At 41.9% G+C, this 26,995-nt stretch overlaps 1 protein-coding gene across 2 annotated transcripts in view; it reads right to left on the minus strand.

Annotated features, from left to right (window-relative positions):
• CUL1 (cullin 1) overlaps window positions 1–15,290 on the minus strand; it is an 81,632-nt gene extending 66,342 nt beyond the window's left edge. Inside the window, exon 1 of one of the 2 annotated variants that reach the window (XM_077810969.1) lies at window positions 15,227–15,290. The gene's annotated coding sequence lies outside the window, so the exon portion shown is untranslated. Of the gene's footprint in view, window positions 1–2,500; window positions 2,519–15,226 lie in introns of those variants that run through there. The other variant, XM_077810970.1, reaches the window with a different exon arrangement.
• Window positions 15,291–26,995: the final 11,705 nt, after the last annotated feature.

Raw genomic sequence — 26,995 nt, forward strand, 5'->3', positions numbered from 1 at the left:
ATGGTGCTTTATAAAACATTTCCATTAGTTATTTCCTTATTAAAAATATCTTTTACCAGCATGGCACCAACGTACATACTCCCATTCATTTCCAAAATCAGGTTCTAAAGTTGAGTGAATTACAATTCTATTATTTTAAATTCTCAAATCTTATATACTAACAAATGGGTGCTAAGTTTCCTGACCCCAATCACTTGTAGATCTTACGTAAAATTTTCACACACACTTAAAGGACTCTAAGTCACTTTTTCAAAAAAGTAACGTAATCAGGCACTTCTGAAAAATTTAATCCTTGCCTAATTTCAACCCATAGAAAGAGAACAGTCTTCTATCACTCCTAGAACAAGGTGCAGCGAAGTATCAGATTTCACTGTGCTAAAAAAGCAGTAAAATATTATGAAATATCAGATTTCACTATATTACACAAAAATATATTCAAAAACCTCATATGCTTTGAATACTAGTAATGAAGTTTAAATCTTGGCAGCCTCATTATATATTATTTTACAGATTAAGATCAGAACTCCATTCTTTATATTCTGCCAACATATCACAAAATACTGAACTTGTTTAATTTTTCTAAAAATGAATATGGTTCTCAGTTCACAAACACAGTACATGCTTGTAAGGGTATGCAAGCAGTTGTCAGTCCTTGGCAGAATCTGGTTCACTCACCCTACTCACTGGACAGCTGCTGCAATCATATCAGGCCTTTGGTGGTCACCGAAAAAAGCGAAGCCAAAGCCAAACCAAAAAAGGAGTAAGGATTAATACAGCCAGAGTCCAAAAATGCAAAATGAGATTCTTGCAGCCAAAAAATCTTTAAATGAACTTTTCTGGCAGTTTGATTCCAATATTAGAAAAAGGTGCCTCTTGTCTGACAAGTCCCTCCCGCCCCAGAAACAGTTTTTAACACCTCAGTCAAACATTGCTCCCCCAGACCAGAGATTTCTCTATGGAGTGAAGAGAAATCCCTAGTGAATGAAGGCACCTGTTAAATTTAAAATTACCTGCCCTGATGAGCCACAGCATTTTAACCATATCACCACTAAACAAAGGCAACTGTCTAAACACCCTATAATAGAGATCAGTAAGTAAGTATACTACATAAATACAAGCACATATGCTCACAAAAGCAACAGGCACACTAGACATATATACTGCAAACATGCTGTATAATGCTAACAGGATAGGTGCATGCCCCAACAAAAACATTATGATTTGTTCTATGACACTAGCCTACTGTAATTTTGATCAACCATGTGGAAATAGATTCAATGTGTAATGACCCAGCCACTCCCAGTCTCGATTCAAACCCAAGTTAATGGTATCTAATTTGCATATTAATTCAAGCTCAGCAGTTTCTGAAATTGCCCAAATTGATATTTCCGGGCTTCTATGATGCTGCTGCCCTTCTTGCTAATTTGCATTTTCTTGACTCACTTATGAAGTGAGCTGTAGCTCACGAAAGCTTATGCTCAAATAAATTTGTTAGTCTCTAAGGTGCCACAAGTCCTCCTTTTCTTTTTTGCGGAACACGGCTGCTACTCTGAAACTTATAAAAAAATTGTTTGCCTTCCTTGTTCCTGCTCTTCTATCTTATTTCTATATCTTTGTCCTCTCTTGGCTGTGTCCTCCCTCACCCTTCTTTGCTCCATCTCCGTAGCCTGTTCAACAGCAAACCTTCTGGATAGTGTATTTGCTATCTTTGTTCAGCTTATTCATTTTTGGATTTAGGCTTTATGCTAGGTTTAAATGAAACAGGTATGCGAGTCCTTCTGACCACCTTAGCTTTTCTTCTTTCTCTCATGCTCTTGGCTTGACCTTCAATGCACGTATGGTCTCTTCTCCCAAAGCAACTCACTCTTCTTTAAATGTAAAAGCTAGACATGGTAGGCAAAAAAGTGCAAAGCTAACCCCCTACAGGCTCAGTTAAAAGAATCCTGTGATTTGTAACATATGTCAGACACAGAAAGATCCAAGGCCTTGAGTTAAAGGAACACATTAACTTGAACATCAGATTTGTCTGACAGTTTTCTGCCTTCTGTTGCTACAAACGCAACCTAAAATTACAAAAAATTAAAGAGATGACACTTTTTTTTTTTCTTTTTAAATTTTGCTTTGGTCAAGTCTACACTAAAAACTTTTGCCCTACAGTAAGGTTAGGCATGCGATTCCCCCCCCCCCACAACATTTCTGTACTGGTAAAAGCCCTAGCGTAGATGCAGGTATTCTGGCATAACAGTCTTTTTGTTAGCATAGTTTAATTTCTGCAGGGAACCAATATAACTAAGCTATGCCAGCAAAAGCACTTCACTACTCTGGATAACTTTCAACCTAGTGTTTTATAAGAGCTGGTTGAGGAGTTCTTTGGACAGCTAATGTTGATTTTCTATAAATCTTGGAGAAGTGGGGAAGATCCAGAAGACTGGCAGAAATGTTGTGCCACTTATTAAGGCTAAGCACAATGATGCAGGTAATTGTAGGCCTCTCAGCTTACCATTGATCTCAGGCAAGATGATGGAGGAGCTGATACAGGACTCTATTAAAGAATTAAAGGAAGGTAATGTAATTAATACAGATCAACATGGGTTTATGGAAGATCGATTGAGTCAAACTAACTTGATATCTTCTTTTTGAAGAGATGACAGGTTTGGTTGATAAAGGTAATAGCGTTGATGTAATATATTTAGACTTCTACAAGGTGTTTAACTTGGTACCACATGGCATTTTGACTAAAAAACTAGAATGATAGGTATAAAATTAACATGGCATGCATTAAGTGGACTAAAAACTGGCTAACTGATAGAACTCAAAATGTAATTGAAAGCAGGAAATTGTCATCCAGTGGCTGTTTCTCCAGTGAAGTCCCACAGGGATCGGTCCTTGGCCCTACACTATTTAACATTTTTATCAGTGACCTGCAGAAAACTTAAAATCATCACTGATAGTTTGAAGACAACACAAAAATAGATAAATAATGTAGAGGATAGGTCACTGATCTAGATTGCTTGGTAATCAAACTGGGCACAAGCTAACTGTTTGTAATACAGCTAAATGTACGTGTATACATCTAGGAAAAAAGAATGTAGGCCATTCTTACAGGTTGGGGGTGAACTCTATTCTGGGAAGCAGTGACTTTGAAAAAGATTTGGGGGTCATGGTGGATAATCATCTGAATATGAGCTCCCAGTGTGAAGCTATGGCCAAAAGAGCTAAGCGAATATTGGATATGTAAGCAGGGGACTTTCAAGTAGGAGTAGAGGTTATTTCAGTGGCACTCAACTTTTTCAGACTATTGTACCCCTTTCAGACAAACCCCTGATTTGTCTTGCTTACCCCCAAATTTCACCTCACTTCAGAACGACTTGTTTACATAAACAAAAAAAACACAAAAGTGTCACAGCACACTATTACTAAAAAATTGCTTACTTTCTCATTTTTACAACATATTATAAAATAAATCAATTTGGAATATCAATATTGCATTTACATTTCAGTGTATAGACCAGTATAAACAAATAGTTGTGTGTACGAAATTTTAGTTTGTACTGACTTTGCTAGTGCTTTTTACGTAGCCTGTTGTAAAACTAGGTAAATATCTTACTTAATGAGTTGATGTGCCCCTTGGAAGACCTCTGCATACCCGCAGGGGTACATGTACCCCTGCTTGTGAACCACTTAATTATTTTATTTTATTTGGCACTGGTATGACTACTGCTGGAATACTGTGTCCAGTTCTGGTTCCCACAATTCAAGAAGGATGTTGATAAATTGGAGACGGTTCACAGAAGAAGAATGATTAAATTATTAGAAAACATGTCTTATAGTGATAAGCTAAACAGTTTGAGTTTTGGGTCTAACAAAGAGAAGGCTAAGAGGTGACTTGAATATTTAATAATGGGCTCTTCAATCTATCAGGTAAAGGTGTAACATGATCCAATGGTTGGAAGCTGAAGCTAGACAAATTCAGGCTGGAAATAAGATATAAATTCCTAGCGTTGACAGTAACTGCCCATTGGAACAATTTATCAAGGGTCATATTGAATTCTTCAACACTGAATTTTTAAATCAAGATTGGATTTTTTTAAAAAGATATGTTCTAGGAATTATTTTGGAGAAGTTCTGTCGCTTGTACTATATAGGAGGTCAGACTAGATCATAATGATGCTTTCTGGCATTAAAATCTATAAATCGTCCTCACCCCTGTAGGCGTGTGGAGGAGTCCTCTTGTTGGTGGCCCAATCTGAGTGGGTTTTCCCTGAGCGGGGAGCTGTAGGGTGTCGCCACCGCCAGCAGCGAGCGGAGAGAAGGCCTGATATACTCCGTCACAGAGGAAAATAGTGCCAAGAATTTTATGCCATCAAATCTGGGATACAAAAATTATCTAAAAACAATCAAAGAATTTTTCAAAGGAAAGTTTTCCATGTTACAAAGTTCTGCCCAGATTTTTTTTCCCCCAATATAAGAATATCATGGGACAGATATTGAAAGCCTAGCCTCTACAATTTTTCTAGGCTTTCAGTATCTGTCCCATGATATTCTTATGTTGAAAAAAAAAATCTGAGCAGAACTTTGTAACACGGAAAACTTTCCTTTGAAAAATTATACTTTGATTGTTTTTAGATAATATTCTTAGATCACATTTCTTTCAAGTTAATGTTTACAATTGAACAAACTTGCAGAGGTGTGACTTACACTATTTTATGGAAGGGGGTGTGCAGCAGGGGCATAGTATTATTTCTGAACACTTTACAGTCATGCATATGTTGACAAAGGTCAACTATTGCACCCCCATTGTCATTTATATAGCTTCATAAGACAGTTTTATGGAGTGCATATGTACAGTCATGTTGCACATACTGAAATCTGAGGGGCATCATTCTGCCCCTCTTTGGCAAGGGGAGGTGAAGGATATTGGTTTTATATGCTTCAAACTGTCTGCTTCATACTAAGTCTATTACTGAGAAGACAAAGTCTGCTTTATGTGCAACAGATGCCAAGAGAGGCCAGAGAGGCTGAAGTGTTCTCCTACTGGTTTTTGAATGTTATGAGCCCTCAGGGGCTTGTTCACTTGCACATCTACGAATGTGATATATGCCTTCATGTGCCAGCAATGCCCCTCTGCCATGTACACTGGCCAAACCGGACAGTCTCTACGCAAAAGAATAAATGGACACAAATCTGTCATTAGGAATCATAACATTCAAAAACCAGTAGGAGAACACTTCAACCTCTCTGGCCACTCAGTAAAAGACTTAAGGGTGGCAATTCTGCAACAGAAAGGCTTCAAAAGTAAACTTCAATGAGAAACTGCTGAGCTTCAATTAATATGCGAACTAGATACCATTAACTTGGGCTTGAATAGAGACTGGGAGTGGCTGGGTCATTACACATATTGAATCTATTTCCACATGTTAAGTATCCTCACACCTTGTCAACTGTCTAAATGGGCCATCCTGATGATCACCACAAAAGTTTTTTTTTTCCTGCTAATAGCAACTCATCTTAATTAATTAGCCTCTTACAGCTTGTATGACAAATTCCACCTTCTCTGTACGTGTGTATATATATCTTCTTACTATATGTTCCATTCAATGCATCTGATGAATTGTGCTGTAGCCCACAAAAGCTTATGCTCTAATAAATTTGTTAGTCTCTAAGGTGCCACAAGTACTCCTTTTTTTTTTTTTTTTTTTTTTTGCAGATACAGACTAACACGGCTGCTACTCTGAAACCTGACAGTACCACTAACTACCTCAACTCTTGATGCCTAAAAGACAACAGCCAAGGGGTGCACAAATACAGACCAGGCATAACCCTACTCTTTGAATAAACAGAAACCCCCCTTAAGAAAGTTACTGATGCATGAGATTTTTTCCCCTCCAGTTTAAGCCAGATATCTTAATTGTAATAAACCAAAATTTAACCTTCTGCATTGCTCAGAACTTATATCTCACAAAAATATCATTTGTTCTGTTCTATAAAAGAGATCAGATGACTAATTCCGACAACTCGTTATTTTTTTAAATTCATCTTTGTTTTCGAACGCACAATTACAACAGCTAACTGCTGCTACACTTTGTCTATACAAAACAGTGTACCAGTTTAACTAAAACAGTTTATAAATTAATCTAGTAAAACCAAAGCAAACCCTCAATGTAGACACCCTTAAACCTCGCTTGTGTCACTAAGTTACGAAGCTAAGCTTGCACCAGAGTTAAACTAAACTGATTCTTCAATTGATTTACTTAAATGATTTGCATTACACTAGTTATATTAGTAAAGGGATTTTAGCAAGGGCATACTTTCAAGGAAAACAAAGAAATTTGGAAAAATGCTTGTAATGAAGAGCAATTTGTGTGGAGAAGATATTTAAAATTGTGAATATTTTGAATGAAGAAGTTGAACAGTGACCCTGTTTTTTACCTTCAGCTCACATATTGTTGGGTATGTGACATCACTAGCACATAAAGCAGGCTCAGAAAAGTAGCTCTGTGCTTCACTTCAGGTGTTAGTGTCATCATTCTTATCATTACTAGCAACTCTGGCAGGGCCATGAAGAATCCTGAACTATGAACTTTTCATTCTCAAAGAAGTTTCAGGTGTTGAATTTTGTTTGTATGTGTTTCAAGATCTTCCCCCCCTACCCCTCACCCCCAATGGTTTCAGATTACAGAGGAGAGGAATTGCTTTTTGGAGGATGAAGGGATTATTTCTGAATTTCTCTTTAGAAAGCCAGACAAACTATAATTTAGTTTTTGCAGAAACTGGTCATCTTTTTCCATTTTCTTAATTACATGCAACCGATCTCTCCTCTTCAATCCCTTCTCTCCTTCATTTTTGCTTCCCTGAAACACAAAGGTTTTGAAAAGATCTTCCAAAAATCCTTCCCACTTCTCAGTCTCCCTCTCTTCCCATCCCACAGCCTTTTCTCCAAAATCCATGCATCACAACCACCTCCTTCTTGGTAAAGATGGACCATGACTTCCTCCAAAGCTCCGTCAATTGGTCTGAGGTAGTTACTTGACAGAAAATGAGGAACAGACATCCTTTGGAAGTTGAGTAGGCTTCTTTAACACATGGAACTTGTGCTAACAGAAGCAGTAAGGGACTAAGCTTTGTTTTGTACTTTGATGAGCTACAAATGAGCTGGGCTGCTACCAACACATTTGGTTTGTACATCTATCCCTTGGTTTGCATGTCTAATCTCACTCAATCTCCCCCATTGTGTGTTTGCTACCTCTTCTCCTTTCAGAGGGAACCGCATCTGTGCTGCAGCTCCATCACACAGCACTTCCCCAGCCGTGCAAAACTGTGCAGAATTACAATTTTAATTTGCTGCTCCTGCTGGCGCCAGTCAGCAAGCACTAATTTCAAGAGCAGCAACACAGGAACTTTTAAAAGGCAGGGAGGCAAACCATACAATTCCCAAACGAACTATACCCCCGGCCTCAGGTCAATTTCTCTGAGTTAAGGCACAATATTTTTCTTAGCTCAAACCTCTGCCCTTCTCTTTGGTAGATATTCTCCATTGTCATGAGACCACAGAGCTGTTCATGAACTTATACACTAAATTTAAATAGCCAAGCAAAACACAGTGAATTAAGCACAGAAGTGTAGCCTTAATATTAAATTCTATTAACCTGACTTAAGACTTTATTTCATCATAAAAAATACAAAAGATGAAATAATCCATTTTACACCAAAGTACACTAGATGCAACTTAAACCCACAAATAAGATAATCTGAGTTCAGTTAAGGCTGAAATTCTGTCCTTAGTTCAACCTGTTTCCCTATATTTTCCTGATTTATAGCTGAAATTCAACTTTAACGTTATTTAGTATAATTTCAATATAATTTCATCTTGTACATTTTACAGATAAGAATTCCTCTGAGTATGAGTTATTTATTATTCCCCTGCTTCTCCCGGTTTCTAAGAAGTCACCCTGACCATTGCTGGGAGTTTCTATGTCAGCAACAGAGACTGGAACCAGAAGCAGCAGCACACAGAATCATAGAAATGTAGGGCTGGAAGGACCCTGAGATGTTACCAAGTCCAGCATCCTGCACTGTGGCAGGACCAAGTAAACCTAGACCACCACTGACAGGTGTTTGTCCATCCATGTTTTTAAATACTTCCAATGATGGGGATTTCACAATCTCCCTTGGAAGCCTATTCCAAAGATTAACTACCCTTATAGTGAGAAAGTTTTTCCTAATGTATAACCTAAATCTCCCTTGCTGCACACTAAAGCCCATCACTTCCTGTCCTATCTTCCGTGAACAAAGAACAATTTATCATCTTCTTCAAACAAGCACTTAACATATTTGAAGACTTATCAGGACACCCCTCAGTCTTCTTTTCTCAAGATTAAACATGCCTAGGTTTTTAAATCTTTCCTCATAGGTCAGGTTTTTAAAATATTTTATCATTTTTATTACTCTCCTCTGGACTCTCTCCAATTTGTCCACATCTTTCCTGAAGTGTGGTGCCCAGAACTGAACACAGACTCCAGCTGAGGCCTCACTAGTGCTGAGTAGAGCAGGACAATTACATCGCTTGGGTTAAGGCTTATATCATTCCGGGGTGTATTTTTTGCATCTGCATCACACTGCTGACTCATTCATTTTGTGATCCACTATAACTCTCAGTTTCTTTTCAGCAATATTACCACCTAGCCAGTTATTCCCAATTTTGTATTGTGCATTTAATTTTTGCTTCCTAAGGGCACTGGGAACTTAGATCAGCATACCTACATCTCCAAGGGGTGTGAAAAATCCAAACATCTGTATCTACGCTGACCTAACCCCCAGTGTGGGGGTGACAGAAGAATTCTTCCATCAACCTTGCTATCTCTGCTCAGGGACATAGATTACCTATGCCAGCAGGAGAACTCCTCCCTTCAGTGTGGGCAGCATCTACACTTAAACGACTACAGCACCATAGCTGTTACACTGGAACTATGCTGCTGTAGTGCTTTAAGTGTAGGCATGTGCTAAATGAAGTACTTCACACTTTTCTTTACTTCGAATTTCACCTTGCTGAATTCACACCAATTCTCCAATTCATCAAGGTCATTCTGAATCGAATCCATAGCAGTTGTAATCCTGTCCATCTTGGGGACATCTGCAAATTTTTAAGCACACTCTCCACTCCATTATCCAAGACATTAATGACAATATTTAACAGAAGACGACCCAGGACCGACCCCTGCAGAAAACCATTGATAACTACTCTTGAGTATGGCCTTTCAACCAGTTGTGCACCTACTTTATAGTAGTTTCATCTATACCACATATTCCTAGTTTGCTTATGAGACTGTCACGTGGGACTTTGTCAAACACCTTACTAAAAATCTAGACATGCCACATGCAAATATACTTTTGTGGCTGCTGTTCCTCCCTAATTGATGCAACAGTATCAACAGCCCTAATAACTACAGAAGGAAAGAGAGAATGAGTACCTATGCCCACCCTCTCTAGAAAAATGGTAGCAGCGGGCCAGAGGAAGAAGCCTCCCATAATCCCCTAAATCCAAGAGCAGTCTATTGCTATTTTTTTTTTGTAAAAAAGTGAAGTCAGTTATTTCAACTTGAATTTCTCTCACACTTACAGTAACACTAATAATCTTAGTAGTGTTAATGACAGCAACTTTGACACAAGGACAAGTAGCATTTTATAAACCATTACTATTGCAGGTGTACATATGTTTTATTAAAAGCAGATCCAAGAGTGATATTTTCAATTAATTGTGGAATAAAATGTACAACTTTTAGTATGAGATTTAAAAGTGTCATCAGGCTACACAGATCCCACATGACCATCTAACAGTGAATCTTCTGACTCTGACAATTCTTCCAAAAACAGAATAATCAAAGGGGAAGATGAGGGAGATGGGGAAAGTAATGTAATTCTGTCCCAGATTCTGAAAATAGCAAATAAGAATTATGTTGCTAACTTGAGAAAAGAAGGATGGCTCTGAGGTTGAGGTATAATACTAGGTACTGAGAGATCCAAGAGATCCGTGGTTCTGCCACAAACTTCCTGTGCCACAGTTTCCTAATCTGTAAAATAGGTTAATATTTTCCCAACCTCAAAGGTATAATAATTCAGGTTTGTAAACCCTTCAAGATTCTCAAATAGAATGCACTATAGATGCAGAATATATTATACTAAAAATACAGTGTAGAATCTAAACAAAATTTATAATGCAGCTTCTTTGGTTTTTTTAAAAACTTTTATAGGAGACAAATAAAATTGTGCTTCTAAAAAAGAAACTGACCATTCTGCTAATTTTTTTTTTTTAAAAGAAAGAAAAATATGGCAAAGAATTTGATCTTATGAAACAGTACTGACCCTCCCTGCCCCCAACAGCACTGGAGATAGTCCAGACATATTATAATGCTACATTAGATGGTATTACAAAAAGCCTGATGCAGATATGTCATCTCACTTCTCTACTAGTGCCAGTGTAGCTCCACCAGTGGGAGCCCTGGTGCAGACTGACCTTGGCAGTTTCACCTCCATGTAATTTAACCCTGCTCACAGCAAATCTAGGCTGCACAGCAGTAAACACACCACTAGCCAGTCTACATTAGTTCTTCCAATGGAGATGCAACAATCATAGTGAAACATTTTACAAAAAATGCTAGTGTATAAAAGCTCAATAGCACTCTCTCTCATTTATTAAACTATTTCCTTTTCTTTCTTGCCCTCATCAGAAGTTTTCTTGTAATAAATGCAAAAAACAGAGCAGTCACTGTGGCTGATTAAAAAGAAATCCTATACAATCCCTATATAACACGAGACTACAACTTTTAACAAAGTTTGCAACTAGTTATTGGCACAGTTGGCTCAAATTACCATTTGCTTCCATTTACCTCATCTTTAACATTCAGTAACTGTGGCAAGTAACAGTGTTTTGCCCCTGCCAGAGACCTAGGCTGTCTTTCTGAAACTGGTTTACACTTTTTTACAGTGCAGCCACGACCCCCATAACTAAGTTTATTACTGGTTTCACTGGGTATCCTTCCTCCCTGCTACATGCAGCAGAAAACCACAAAGATACACACCCTATATGCTGCTGCTATTGTTCTGTGTGCATGTTCTCCAAACCCTGTGTCCCCTGACGGGGCACCACACTTCCCCAGATTTTTCCTAGAATGCATGGATAAAAATAAGATTATACATTGTGGTAAATATAGACTCCCAGTCATGGCTGCAATAGAGCAAAGCTGGGCAGACAAAATGAACTTTTATCTGTAACACCATTAATGTGACTGTGCCACCAATTGGCTATAAAACCCTGGGAAAGTTGTTGCACAACATGGCCTTTATATCTATCTGCAATAGGAAAATGACCCTTTGTTAGGTATACACTAAGGCAGTAAGTCGACCTACACTACGCAACTCCAGTTACATGAATAATGTGGCTGGAGTCCACGTACCTGAGGTCGAATTACCGCGGGGTCTACGGGAGAAAATCTCCCGTCAACTTACCTTACTCTTCTCGTCAGGGGTAGAGTACAGGGGTCGACTGGAGAGCAATCTGCAGTCGATCTTGTGGGTCATTACTAGACCCGCTAAATCGACTACTAGTGGATTGATCTCAAGAGCGTCGATCCCGGCTGCAGTGTAGACCTGCCCTTAGCAATTGTTTTCAGCAATGGGTATATCTCCCCTTCACCTACCATGTATTCTCTAAACCCGTGTTGAAAGCGATTTAATTACTAGTGCACATGGAACAAAACTGTTTTCAGTAGCATTACAGAAGGTATAAAGGAGCCATGTTAAAAATCATTTTGTCCACTAGCAGTTAAACTACTTTCAGTGCCAGCAGAGATAAGTACAGGTGGACCCTATGCTGGTAATCACTGTCATCAACGAAGCATTCCTGAGGCGATGTCTACATTTACTGAGGATAGATGCTGCTGCAATCAATGCAGCGGGGGTTAATTTAGCAGGTCTAGTGAAGACCTTGGGCCAAAAGAAATCTAATGAGGTTCAACAAGGACAAGTGCAGAGTCTTGCACTTAGGACGGAAGAATCCAATGCACAGCTACAGACTAGGGACCGAATGGCTAGGCAGCAGTTCTGCAGAGAAAGACCTAGGGGTGACAGTGGACGAGAAGCTGGATATGAGTCAACAGTGTGCCCCTGTTGCCAAGAAGGCCAATGGCATTTTGGGGTGTATAAGTAGGGGCATTGCCAGCAGATCGAGGAACGTGATCGTTCCCCTCTATTCGACACTGGTGAGGCCTCATCTGGAGTACTGTGTCCAGTTTTGGGCCCCACACTACAAGAAGGATGTGGAGAAATTGGAGAGAGTCCAGCAAAGGGCAACAAAAATGATTAGGGGTCTGGAACACATAACTTATGAGGAGAGGCTGAGGGAACTACGGAAGAGAAGAATGTGGGGGGATTTGATAGCTGCTTTTAACTACCTGAAAGGTGGATCCAAAGAGGATGGATCTAGACTATTCTCAGTGATAGCAGATGACAGGACAAGGAGTAATGGTCTCAAGTTGCAGTAAGGGAGATTTAGGTTGGATATTAGGAAAAACTTTTTCACTAGGAGGGTGGTGAAACACTGGAATGCATTACCTAGGGAGATGGTGGAATCCCCTTCCTTAGAAGTTTTTAAGGTCAGGCTTGACAGAGCCCTGGCTGGGATGATTTAGTTGGGATTGGTCCTGCTCTGGGCAGGGGATTGGACTAGATGGCCTCCAGAGGTCCCTTCCAACTCTGTTATTCTATGATTCTATGAAGACCCGCTAAATCAACTGCAGAACACTGTCTGGTTGACTCCAGTACTCCACCAGAATGAGAGAGTAAAGTAAGTTGACGGGACAGCATCTCCTGTAGACACTGCACAGTGCAGACACCGCACTAAGTCGACCTAAGCTATGTCGACTCCAGCTACATTATACACATAGCTGGAGTAGCGTAACTTAAGTTGACCTACCCTGGTAGTGTAGACAAGGCCTGATTAGTAGAGTGGGCCTTTCCATGTTTCATGTACTCAAACTACAATCCAGCACCAGAGAAATGTAATTAAATTAATTTAACAGAACAGAGTATTAAATAACTTCTTGAATATTAAATTATAAAAAACAGCAGAATTCTATAGGCAAACAGCAAAATTCATCTTAAGATAGACCCAAGTAAGACACACACAAACCAAAATAAGTGTCCACACAGGGGTTTGCATCAAGTTAGCTAATTTTTTATGAAGATTTAATTGAAACTGGTGCAACTTTCTCTTGCAGACAAGAGCTAACTTACTGGCACAAACTATAAAACAGATTTAAACCAATGTGACGCACACACACAGTATTCTAATTATGCATGGCGCTTAATTCTGACTGCAATATTCAAGTTACGAGGATAAAGCAATCAATTTTAACAGATTAAGCAACTAACAGTAACAAGAGGAGCAAGGATAGTTCAACTACAAGGAGGAACAACTGGCAATTTTAAAATCAAGTTTGGATGTTTTTCTAGAAGATATGCTCTAGTCCAAACAGGAATTATTTCAGGGAAGTTCTAGATAATGAAGGTCAGACTACATGACCACCGTGGTCCCTTCTGGCCACATAATCTATGAATCTTCAGAACCACAAAATCAGAGAGGGAAGCAACCAATTTGTCAGAGGGTCATATAAGGTCAATTCAACTGCCAATGCAAGCCTCTTTACAATAAGTGCCCAGGGCTGCAGCTGGTGATAGTGGGCCAATTTACTACACTTTTGCTTTTGAAGAAAAGATTCCAAACAGCGTTACCCCCCAAACCACCAATTCACAATACTGTAGTGGAAACAATTTCTGAGTTGCTACTTTAAGCTAACTCCCCATTCCCTCACTATTCTCTCCCCCAGCTTCTCCAAAATAGCAGGTTTTTACTAAAGCACCTGATGGACCACATAATTATCCCCAGATAAAAAGTGAGACAAAAGAGAAAAGCTATATGTGCAGTAAATAAACCAACACTGATTTGGGGTGGGGGTGTTAAACTGGTTTGCTGTTATTAGCAGAGAATTGAAACATAATTGGGGCAAATTAATAAAGATAGGGAAATAATCTGTGTGCACAGCCTGGATAGAAAAAGGTGTTCAAAAAGTAAGCCAACTGGCACTACCCCATCAAAAGAAATGGCACAGCAAGAGGATACAAGTACAAAGTAGGGGAGACAGTATGTGGGTTCACAGAAAGGAAGGAAGGAAGAAGTGTAATGGGAAGATGATGAGGGATCTTAGGGAAAGATCTGAGGACAAGTAAATGAGATCAGCAGGGGTAAGAATCAGTGCAGGAAATAGTTTTTTGGAGGACAAATTACAGCAGAGGAATAATTATGGTGGATGAATCCTCCACACTGAGAGGCAAAGAATGATTAAAGGGATGGGGAAAGGATCCCAGTTAAAGGAAAATGGATCATTGTAAGGCTTTATTACAGAGCTGTTAGTGGGTGGCAGAGTGTTAACGAGAGAATTAGAAGGATATACTTGAGGAACACTGAGGACTATGGAGATACAGTCATTGGGTAGGGGCAGTTACAGGGACAGTCACCGGGGATGAAGGGACAGCAGGGGCTTTTGGGGAGTAGTTAGCTGCACAGTCTTTAAGAGTGGGAGGGAACTGGGATCATATCGGGGTCAGGGCTAACTGAGATGATACAGAAGTCTGGCAGGCAGTCACTGGGGGGTTGGGGTGAGGGGTTGTGGAAGAGAATATTCTGGAGTGACTGGGATAATATTGGGGGTGAGAGAGCCAGCCACTGATGCTGCCCCTTGGGGAGGGGAGGCTCCAGGAGCAATACTGAGGCAACGTGGGGGCTGTCCCCTTGCGCAGGAGGCTCCTGGGGCGACACAACGACGGGGGGTTGGGGGGGGGGGTTTACGGGATGGGGGAAGGCTCCGGGGCGGTACCGGGAAAGGCATTTCCAGTGCGTAGTTCGAGGCCTCTCACCAGAGGCCGAGCCGGGGGCAGAGGGGCCAGATCCCCGGCCGAGCTCGGCCCCACCCCAGGGTTGGCGGGCCAGGGGCATAAAACGAGCCCGAAGGGAAGAACCGGCGGCGGCGCCCGGGCCTCCCCTGCGCGGCGGCTGCGGAGTGACTCCGAGCCGAGCCCCGCAGCCCGCCCCGCTCCGGCCGCCTCCCCGCGCCCGGCCCGTCCCGCCGCCGGCCTCACTGCGACACCGCGGCGCCGCCGAGGCCTCGGCACTCACCAGCATCGCGCGTCCCGCAGAGTCAGGCCCGGCCGCGCCGCGTCCCCCCGCCCCTTCCGCCTCCGCCAGGCCCCGGATCCGCCGCCTCCCTCGCCGCGCGGCCCCAGAGGAGGAGCGAGCACCGCCCCCGCCGCACAGCGCGCCCCGCCCCGGCTCCCGCCCGCGGGGGGAGAGCGGCTCCGCACTCCCCCTGCGCCCGGGCCCCTGTCGCCAGGGCGCGGGAAGGGCCCCGCTCCGCACCGGCCGCAGCAGAGTGCGCTCCCCACCCGGCACGAGGGGGAAGCGGTGCTCCCGCCAGCACCGGGCTGCCCCCCTCAGGAGTAGAGAGAGGGGGGCTACCCAGCGCCAGACCAGGGTGATTCCCCAGCACCCCACTGGGGGCGGGGGGAGTCCGCCCAGCACCCACCTGCTAACGTGGGTGGGGGGCTCCCCAGCCCCCCACCTGCTCATCCACAGGGAGAGAAATGAGGTTGAGTGACCCAGCGACACCTGGGGGAGCTCTCCTCCCCGTCACACTAGGATGGAGAAAGAGGGGAAGCTAACTAATCCTTCAGCAGCTGCACACCCCTCCTGCACTCAGCCCCGGAGAAAATGGAAGACGGACCCCCCCTCCCACAGCCAGCATTGGAGAGAAGTGGGGAGGGACGGCTAGCTGAACCCCTCCCCAAGTTAATATACTTTTATTTATGCTAGTCGTATTGGTCATAGAGCTCCCTGTTGTCCTCCCTTGGAGGATGGATGTAATATTACATTTGATACCAACATACCACAAGGTCGTGGTATGACTCGTAGGGACGATCAAGTGCCCATAAAGTCACAGACATTGGAGGGATGGCTATAACTCAGACTTGTTTTTTGTTAACTCGGATAACTTGTGCTGAAGTGGCACAACTCCAGTAGTGGCTATAGTTTGACTGAAAGAGGTCTGGTTTGAGAGAGCCTCAGTCCTGTCCTGTTGGCTGGGGCAAGTCGTGAAGCTTCAGGCCCATTTATTTTTTATTTACAGATATTTAAGTGAGATCTAGAGGATGTGATGACGTTGGGGTAATGTATTGCCTCACTGGGTACGTAGAAGTCATCTTACAGCAGACAGGAATTATTGAAAGAGACATTGAATGCCTGGTGCTGCTTTATGACATCAGGCTGCCTGTAACATTTTCAGTTATTGCAAGTTAAGCTGGGTTGAACCTGAGCAGTGTTTGAAGGGGAGACAATTCTTAAGTTGGCATTTGCTCCCTATAAGCGATACCCCTGTGTGGCGATGATGGTATTGTGCTGGTGGAAGTGCTGCCTTTCACAAGACATTAACCCTTCTGCAGTTACTAAAGACTGTAGGGCATATCTTGCAAAACTGAGAGCATCCTGACAAAGTAGCAGTTTAGATAATATACTGACTAGCTGTTGTGCCCCTGCCATTTCAGTTGGGTAATTCTTCACTGTCTGTCCTAAACTGTTGTCTGTTACTCACTATGACCTATGCTCACTAGCATGAGTTTGAAAGGGCCACATGATCCTGCAATATAGCTCCTCCAAAATGAGTGTCAATAAAACATTTATACCGTCAAACTCATGCATTTGGTTTATGCAATACTGTACAACATAGCTAGTGTAGTTATGAAGGGAGAGAGAAAAACATTATTAGTATTTCCGTTACAATATCTAGGGGCTACTGTGACTGAGCTCAGTCTCCTTATCCTAAGCGCTATACACAAATGTAGTGAGATACAATCCTTTTGTGAAGAGTTTACAATCTAAATAGACAAGACAGGTAAAGGATGGGACAGAAGCATAGATAAGTAAAATGATTTGCCCAAGAACACATAACAGATCAGTGTAGAGCTGATAACGGAAACCAAGTCTCCTGGCTCCCAATCCTGTGTTCCATCAAGTGGGCCAAATTGCCTTAAAAATTAGTGTTAATACATTTAAATCCTTTAAAAAAACATGAAATAGCTTTATGTATATCAAGATGATACAATTTTAAGTTCAATCATTCTCAGCTATATGAAATTATTTTTGTATAATTTTGCATAACTAAAGACATTCTTCTGAAGAATAATATAGATATGAACAAATAACTTGGGTCCTGTTATTCTTGATTGCTGAGAACCATAATTCAATGGAATTAAAGAGGTTCCACTGAAAAAGGAGAAGGGATGGCATTTAGGGACCCTTACGCAGGGTGTCTGCACACTTCTGTGCACCTGAGAATTTTACTGTGTGAAGATTCTCTCTGCACCCTATCATTACAAATAGTGCAGATACAGATCCATTGGCCATTCTTCGCTGCAGACAGAGGGACAGATTCTGATCTTAGTTATACCAAACGAAATTTGGAGTAACTCCATTGAAGTCAATGTAGTTACTCTGCTTTTACACCAGTGTAAATTATATCAGAATCTGGCCCAGGGAGTGAAACACTCAGAGCATACATTGGTACAAGTTGCACAAGCAGTAGAGAACCAGGCTGGGGAGAATATTCCTTTGCACCCTGAAATTATCAGCTTACATTTTGGCACCACAGGCTGTGCACCATTTTCAAAATTTGGCCGTTAAAGATACCCCACGAATAGCTGTTGTCCACACAATCTCTTGAAATAATTATTTCCTTATACAATAAAATCTTCTCCAGAACCATCCACTGAAGTGAACATAATCAAATTCATTGAAACAGATGCTCTAAGAAAACAGTGCTGGCATAGCAGTCAAGAAGCATCACTTTGGAAGTAGGGTCAGTAAATGTGATGGACCCTATTTGCCAACTGTGGAGCATTGCATCATGTGAAATTGCTTTACAAGCACTATCCCCTGGGCATGACACAGCTCTTCTCACTTGCCAGAGCAGGTGTTATGTATTAGGGGTGGTGAAGTTAATGCACCTGATGAATAACATGCTGTCTCCTTGGTGGAGTCAGGACAAAGACGATCAGAGGAAGGAGGAAACAAAATATGGGGTGGAGGAACAATTATTAATAAATGAGGATGATGATAAAATCTCTGAAGGTTTGTTTTAACTTCATTTTGCATTATTATAACATTTAATTAAATTCATACACTGTTAAAGTCAAATGCTAAACCAAGGAGAGGATGGGGCCACACATAAGAGAGGGAGCGGGGGAAGGAATCTGTCAAGGAGTGAAAAAGAAGAAAGGAAAAAGCCTGAATTATCATGCACAAACAACCATTACCATCTGGTTCTGAGTCCCATAGCATGACAAAGAAAAAGAGAGTTTTCTTAATCCTATGACAGAAACGTGAGTTCATAGAGAAATTTGAGCATGGCATCCCAGCAAGAAAAAGAAAAAGTTCAGTAGAGTATAATTGTGGTTTGCAAACCGGGTATGATTTGAACATGGGCAGGGTCATGGATTTGTAAGTTTATTCATGATGGTGATAGCCTGCTCAGTGTGCTGAAGAGGAAGCCTGAAAAAAATCTTCATTGGAGGATGTAGATGTTGCTTCATACACATGGTTCAAACAGAAACGTGCTGAAGGAATTCCGGTTTCAGGACCAATGATATCAGAAAAAGGTAGGGAATTTCATGCAAAAATGAACATTATTGTCAGGCCCTGCCTCCCAATAGTCATGCCTAGTGGTTGGAGCGGAGTTAGAAACCAGATGTAGGGTTGGGACCGTGCTGAGGGTGGTGCTGGAACCGAGATCTGGGAACAGGCCAGTATCAGAACTGAGATCAGTGTCCGCAGATAAGCCAAACTGAGTACTATAGTCAGAGTCCAGATACAGAACAAAGGTTGAAGCCCAGTGGTCAGAGTCCAAGAAGGTCAGGAGGCAGAGGCAAGGCTGAAGCGGGCCAGTAACAGAGCTGGAGCAAGGTCAGGGTTGGGCAAGGACAAGACTGGAACATAACGCAGTCAAGGCTGGAGTAGGAACTGGATCAAGAGCAGGCTGGACATGAAGGGAATCTGGTACACTGCAAGGCTGCAGGAGGGTTCCTGGCTGGGTAGTTCTCTTGCACAGACTAATCTGCAGCTCTGCCAGGGTTGGGGAAAGTACCTGAACCTGAGGATTATCTGACCCAGGCTCTACTGGATAGGCTGCTGCTGCATGCCTGAAGACTGAGTCACGGCAGGCTCTGTGGAAAGATTAAGTGCAGCTGAATTGTTGGTGCCTGCCTGAGTGCTGCCTCATCACAGCTCTGTTGGAGGGGCACCTATTGAGCCTCTGGGGATAGGTGGTCACAAGCCTGCCCACATCGAAAGCCACCCCACCCAGCCTAAGGGGAGGAGCCACAGGACACAGGCATCAAAAAGATTACAGGGAAGTGTGACACTGCATTCCATATGCTTCATAGAGATATTATTATGATACAATTATGGCATGACAATGATGTATTTTATACAAGATAGGTCATGTGAAATATCATGGTAAAGGTTATTATAAACTGAATATGATTATCCTATTTGTATGCATGTATCATTTTGGTATCTGAAGTTAAGAATATTATCTATGTATCTATTACAAATGTGTTTACACCTGGGGAATGCCCACTAGGCAAAAAACTATTTGTTAGTCTCTAAAGTGCCACAAGTACTCCTTTTCTTTTTGCGGATACAGACTAACATGGCTGCTACTCTGAAACTAGGCAAAAAACTGTCTGTCTAGATGGCTGGCTGGAAATGGTCAAGTCAATGGACCATTAGGAAGAACAATAGGTCTTACAAGAAGATAATCTCCCACCTAGGAACCGTCCTGAGCACCCTACAAATAGCCTCCCAGTCATGGTTGTTATGACACTACAGAGACATGTGACCAGATCACCTGGTACTGGACTCCATCTTGGAAGACCAGTGTTTTTCCACTGAAAGGCATGGGAACAAAGCTTGGAGACAAAGGGTTCCCACCATATGCAAAAGCTATTTAAGGCAGGGAAGTGACATCGAGATTCTTCATTGACTCCCTGCCCAAAGAGACTCCTGGCAACACGCAAGGAACAAGGACTGAACTGGGGGGGAAGTGCTGGACCCAGGCTAGAGGGATTTTTAGACTGTGAAAGGAACACCTAGGGATTCCAAGCTGTAAGCAAGTGCAGCTTGCCCCTTAAGAGCCTGAAGCCAGCTTATGTCATCATTTAGGGTGAGAATTTGCTCCTCATATCCAATCTCTTTAATATATTAAGCTTAGATTACGTTTTTGTTTATTTGCTAGGTAACCTGCTTCGATCTGTTTGCTATCCCTTATAATCACTTAAAATCTATCTTTTGTAGTTAATAAATTTGCTTTTGCTTGAATCACAAACCAGTGTGTGGGATTTATAACTTGGGACAAAAACCTGTTATATATTCTCTCTCCACATTGAATTTCATGAGCTTATGCTGTAGAGATTTCCGTGCAGCGCAAGACGGTATTATTTTGGATTTACACTCCAGAGGGGTGTGTGCTCTTGAGCAGCTGGGCAGTTCCTTAGCAGTAGCCTCCCCATGCAGAGCTGATCACAGCAGCCTGTAAGTTCTGCAGCTGGGTGTGTGCCTACCTCTGTGTATGCTGGTGAAAGAGCAAGCTTGGAGAGCTTGGCAATTTATCACAGAACCACAGCGTAAGAGGGAGCCCAGACTGGTGGGTGAGGGGGGCTTACAGGTACCTGAGTTGCAGGTGGCACCTGAGGGGGAATCCATCACAGGGGCAACAAATGAAAAAACAGGTACAAGAGTGAGGGTCACAGGTTCAAAAGCAGGGATCCAGAGGGAGACACCAAGCAGAGAACCCCGGACAGCACCCACTGCTCTTCAAAGGTGTCTAGGGAGCCAGTGTACACAGTCCAAAGGAACTCTGCCCAGAGACATGACTTAAGGGAGGATCAGAAGTAGGCCCCAATGTCGCAGAGCACCTCTCCATCCAACTTCCTGCTCCTGGCATGGAGGACGGCCATAGTGGCCAGAGCCAGGAGGAGGTTGACGAGGAGGTCTCATGACTTCGTGGCCAATTGTGGGGCCATGGATGTGGTGTGCATAGATCACGAGGTGCAGGGAAAAGTCCGCCAGAATTTAAGGAGAAGGTTTTGGAGAAGCCAGAAAAGGGGCTGCAACCCAGCGCATTCGATGTAGATGTGCCTGGGATCTCCCTCTCACCGTGGAAGGGGCAGGTCTCGGGGGAGGTAGCGAACTGCACCAGGTACACGCCCATGTTTATGGCTCCATGAAGGAGCTGCCAACTAATATCCCCATCAGGCCATGGGACCAGGGCGGAATATGGAATGGCCCATCAGATGTCCTCACCCTCCATGGGTGGTGTCAAGGTTCCTTCCCCACTCTGAACTCTAGGGTACAGATGTGGGGACCTGCATGAAAACCTCCTAAGCTTACTTTTACCAGCTTAGGTTAAAACTTTCCCAAGGTACAAACTATTTTACCTTTTGCCCTTGGACTTCCACTGCCACCACCAAACATCTGACTGGGTTTATTTTTGAGAAAGCGTTGTTTGGAAACATCTTTCCCCCCAAAATCCTCCCAACCCTTGCACCCCACTTCCTGGGGAAGGTTTGGTAAAAATCCTCACCAGTTTGCATAGGTGACCACAGACCCAAACCCTTGGATCTTATAAACAATGAAAAAAGCATTCAGTTCTTACAAGAAGAATTTTAATAGAAGAAACAGTAAAAAAGAATCACCTCTGTAAAATCAGGATGGTAAATACCTTACAGGGTAATAGATTCAAAACATAGAGAATCCCTCTAGGAAAAACCTTAAGTTACAAAAGACACAAAGACAGGAATATCCATTCTATTCGGCACAGCTTATTTTCTCAGCCATTTAAAGAAATCATAATCTAACACATATCTAGCTAGATTACTTACTAAGTTCTCTAAGACTCCATTCCTGTTCTGTCCCCGGCAAAAGCATCACACAGACAGACTCTTTGTTTCTCTCTCCCTCCAGCTTTTGAAAGTATCTTGTCTCCTCATTGGTCATTTTGGTCAGGTGCCAGCAAGATTATCCTAGCTTCTTAACCCTTTACAGGTGAAAGGGTTTTTCCTCTGACCAGGAGGGATTTAAAGGTGTTTACCCTTCCCTTTATATTTATGACAGGTGGTAGGAGGTCCCGTGGTGATTGGGGCAAGACACGAGGCTGAGGATGTGAAGGGTGAGGAGCACAAGCGTGTATAGCTTTTTCCTAGGTGCGGTTCGGAGGCAGATAAGCTGCATGTCAGGCTGCCAGCTCAGGTGGTGCGTAGGGGGCAGCTGGGGAGGTTTGTGGGGCAGAGGCCTGATGGTGAGGTCCGGAGGGATGGGCAGGGAGCACCCCCCTGCAGGGCCTGCTCGAGGAAAGCGCAAGAAGTTGGCTGTAAGGCTGGCCTCACCTCCTGGAGTATATGACAGGGGACACAAGGGATGGAGAGCCCCAGGCGCCAGTCCACCCTGTTAGGGGGACAGCTGAGTGAGCAGCCCTGGTTTGACTGCTAGTTTGCCTCACAATTACCGAGCCTTTCATGGCAAGTCAAGGGTGGCTGATGCATTTTAAATCACTCCATGGAATTTGTGTGCTTTGCATTTGAGGAGAAAAGCTTTCCACAGAGAGTGCAGCATCCAAAAATTTCAAGGATAGATTCCATCTGTGCATTGAAATGCACAATTTTTTACCAGCTCAAGTTTACAATGCTGATGAGACAGGTGTTTTTTGGAAATGTTTTCCAAGTTGCACACACAGTTGTGCCTGGATATATGTCAAGCAAGAAAATGATCGCTTTCTTGTGCTGTGCCAATGCAAGTGGGAGGCACTGTTTGCAATTGGCTTGTATGGGCAAAGCCAAGAAGTCACAGTCATTCAAGGGCATAGATGTTCAGCATGTGGCAGTTCATTACTATCACCAGAAGGCAGCATGGATGGACAGCCATATTTTCTAAGACTGATTTCATACAAAATTTGTGTCCCCTGTTTGCAACTAGCCACAGAAACAACAGTTGCCTGAAAAAGCAATTATATTGTTGGACAGTGCTCCCTCACGTCCTCAGAAAGAGCAACTGATGACAGATCACCAGATTTTAGCCATGCTCTTGCCAAATGTGACTTCTGTTTGCAGCCAATGGACCAATCTATAATTCAGACTTTCAAAAAAATGACAGAAAAAAGTTATGGAAAAAAATTATTAACTGAACAACATGACATGTTTATTTTTTGGAAGTCACTGATTCTGAAAGATGCTATTTATGGTTCTGAAAAGGCATGGAATGATGTCAAAGACATCACATTACAAATTTGCCTGATATTAACTGTGGTCAGATCTTGAAGACAACAACATTTCCTTGATTTTGAAACAGACCCCGAGGAAAACAATGATATTCTTGAAATTATAAATCACCATCATGGTTTTGAAGAAGTGGATGAAGAGAATATCCAGCAATGGCTCCTGCGTGACAGCAACCAACCCCGGTATCAAATTTTAGATGATTCTTAGATTAATGTTGCTGTTGAAGGGGAATATCAGGTGGAGAAGGCAGACAGTTAACAAGATACAACTGAGCTTGTGTCAAGCACAAAAATTAGTGCAGAGGACACAGTGCAGAATCTTCAGAATGTGTTTATGTTCTTTGAGCAAGAAGATGATATGGGGGTATTCTGATATCCTGCAGCTGCGTTCAACGTGTGACAAAGAGAGACATAAGATTTCTAAAGGTCTTTTTCAAAAATCCATTCCAGACAATTCTAGATAACAGGAACCTAAAGTACTACTTGTGCTGTTAGATTACATCTTAATATACTAATCTAGTATATTTTTTCATTAAACAATAAAGTAATGTTGGTTTGATGCAGTAATATAATAATTGATTTCTTAAAAAAAAATCCCCAAACTTTGTCACTCACAGAGGCTGTCCCAACCATTAATATGGATTAAAGTTTACACAGTATATTACATATTAAGTACAGTATTAGAAACTATGTATATTTATTTATAGATATGACACCATTATTCAACAGGTTTCAGAGTAACAGCCGTGTTAGTCTGTCTTTGCAAAAAGAAAAGGAGTACTTGTGGCACCTTAGAGACTAACCAATTTATTTGAGCATGAGCTTTCGTGAGCTACAGTTCACTTCATCGGATGCATACCGTGGAAACTGCAGTAGACATTATATACACACAGAGACCATGAAACAATACCCCCTCCCACCCCACTGTCCTGCTGGTAATAGCTTATCTAAAGTGATCATCAAGTTGGGCCATTTCCAGCACAAATCCAGGTTTTCTCACCCTCCGCCCCCCCCCCCCAAACTCACTCTCCTGCTGGTAATAGCCCATCCAAAGTGACCACTCTCTTTAAAATGTGTATGATAATCAAGGTGGGCCATTTCCAGCACAAATCCAGGTTTTCTCACCCCTTCACCCCCCTCCAAAAACCACACACACAAACTCACTCTCCTGCTGGTAATAGCTCATCCAAAGCGACCACTCTCCCTACAATGAATCACACTCCCCACATCCGATGAAGTGAGCTGTAGCTCATGAAAGCTCATGCTCAAATAAATTGGTTAGTCTCTAAGGTGCCACAAGTACTCCTTTTCTTTTTTCCAATGAGCCTATCATTCAGTTTTATACAGACAAATAATTAAGGGATCATACCCCCTCCTGAATTATTTTTCTTCTCAGTCAGTCTGCCCTGTGACTGGTGGCTCCATTTATGTGCATAGCTTTTACGAAGAGTGTGTTCTCCTGCCCACTGAGACAACTTTTTTGCTCTGTAATGAAGCAGGTCCAGCAGTTCCCCCTTGTCAGTTCAGATAGGAGATCATGTTTATATTTTTGTCTTGACCAGGATATGCTTGTTTTTTAGGACTAGCTGTGACTTTCACAGAATCTGCTCATTTCTCTAAGTTCTAATAGGTTGGTTGATTTTTCTTTCTTTCCACCCTGATCCACACTCTTTTACTTCTTCCCCGACTGGATTCTCTAGACTCTAGCCCCTCAATACTCAAGTTTGGTGAGAATTTTCCTCTTTGTTTGGCAGAGATGTTCCCTTGATCAATCTCTACTCTTCCATCCACCACAACAAAGTGTATTACCTTGCCTAGAATTGTGACATCTGAATTTGGTGATAGTGCCTACCTTGGTCATGTAGTAAGTAGGAGTCTCTGATGTATCTCATGGGCTATCATTCTCAGAGCCACTCTGTGATACAAGAGACCATGATCCCAAAGAAATAGACTCTTTCCACGCCACGAGTATCTCAGGAGGATATTAAATGGCAGCTACTAAAGTTAGACAGTTTTAAAATCAGCGGGTCCAGATAACTTACATCGAAGAGTTTTAAAAGAGCTGGCTGTGGAGTTTGCTGGACTGTTAATATTGATTATCAAGTCTTGGAACACTGGGGAAATTCCAAGAGACTGGAAGAAAGCCAGTTATGTGCCAATACTTTTAAAAGGGTAAATGGGATTACCTGAGTAATTATAGGCCTGTCAGTCTGACATCAATCCCAAGCAAGATAATGGAGTGGCTGATATGGGACTTGATTAATAAAGAATTAAAGGAGAGTTTATGGAAAGTAATTTAAAAAAAACAAAGATTACAAGTTTGGTTGATACATTGTTGATATAATATACTTAAACTTCCCTAAGGTGCTTGACTTATTACTGCATGAAATTTTGATTAAAAAACTAGAACATGGTACATATTGAACGGATTAAAACTGGCTAACAGATAGGTCTCAAAATGTAACTATAAACAGGGAATCCCTCCATTTACTGGAGTGCTGCAAAGATTTGTTCTTAGCCCTACACTGTTTAATATTTTTTATTTGGGCTGTTGATTAATCGCAGTTAACTCACGCTATTAACTGAAAAAAATTAATTGTGATTAAAAAATTGGTCATGATTAATCACAGTTTTAATCACACAGTTACACAATAGAATACCAATTGAAATTTATTAAATATTTTTCTACATTTTCATATAGTATTTTGTGTTGTAACTGAAATCAGAGTATATATCTTTTTTATTGCAAATATTTGCACTGTAAAAATGATAAATAAAAGAAATACTATTTTTCAATTCACCTAATACAAATACTGTAGTGCAATCTCTTTGTGTTACAAATGTAGATTTTTTGTTACATAACTGCACTCAAAAATAAAACAATGTAAAACTTCAGCACCTACAAGTCCACTCAGTCCTACTTCTTGTTCAGCCAATCACTAAGACAAACAAGTTTGTTTACTTTTACAGGAAATAATGCTGCCCTCTTCTTATTTACAGCATCCACAGAAAGTTTTGGGGCTTATGGTGGGTAATCATCTGAACATGAGCTCCCATGTGATGCTGTGGCCAAAAGCGTAGATGCAATCTTGCGATGTATAAACAGGAATTTCAAGTAGGAGTAGAGAGGATTTTTTACCTTTGCATTTGGCACTGGTGTGACCACTGCTGGAATACTGTGTGCAGTTCTCACAATTCAAGAAGGATGTTGACAAATTGGAGCAGATTCAGACAGGAGAGCCCCGAAAACAATTGAAGGATTAATGCATCCGATGAAGGGTTCTAGCTTCTAGCTGAGTAACAAATACCATAATCTGAACTCTAAATAAAAAACTGTACACTAAATAATGACCTTATTAGTGTATAAAAACCTAGAGCTTATCTGTTAGTCTGTTAGTCTTTAAATCTGTTAATCTTTAAGGTGCCACCGTTCTCCTTGTTGTTCCTATAGTGATAGACTGATAGAGATCAATCTATTTAGCTAAACAAAGAGATGTTTAAGGGGTAATTTGGTTACAGTCTATAAGTACCTACATGGGAACAAATATTTAATGATGGGCTCTTCA

The sequence above is a fragment of the Eretmochelys imbricata genome, chromosome 2, assembly GCF_965152235.1.
Source record: "Eretmochelys imbricata isolate rEreImb1 chromosome 2, rEreImb1.hap1, whole genome shotgun sequence".
NCBI classification, from domain to species: Eukaryota; Metazoa; Chordata; order Testudines; family Cheloniidae; genus Eretmochelys; species Eretmochelys imbricata.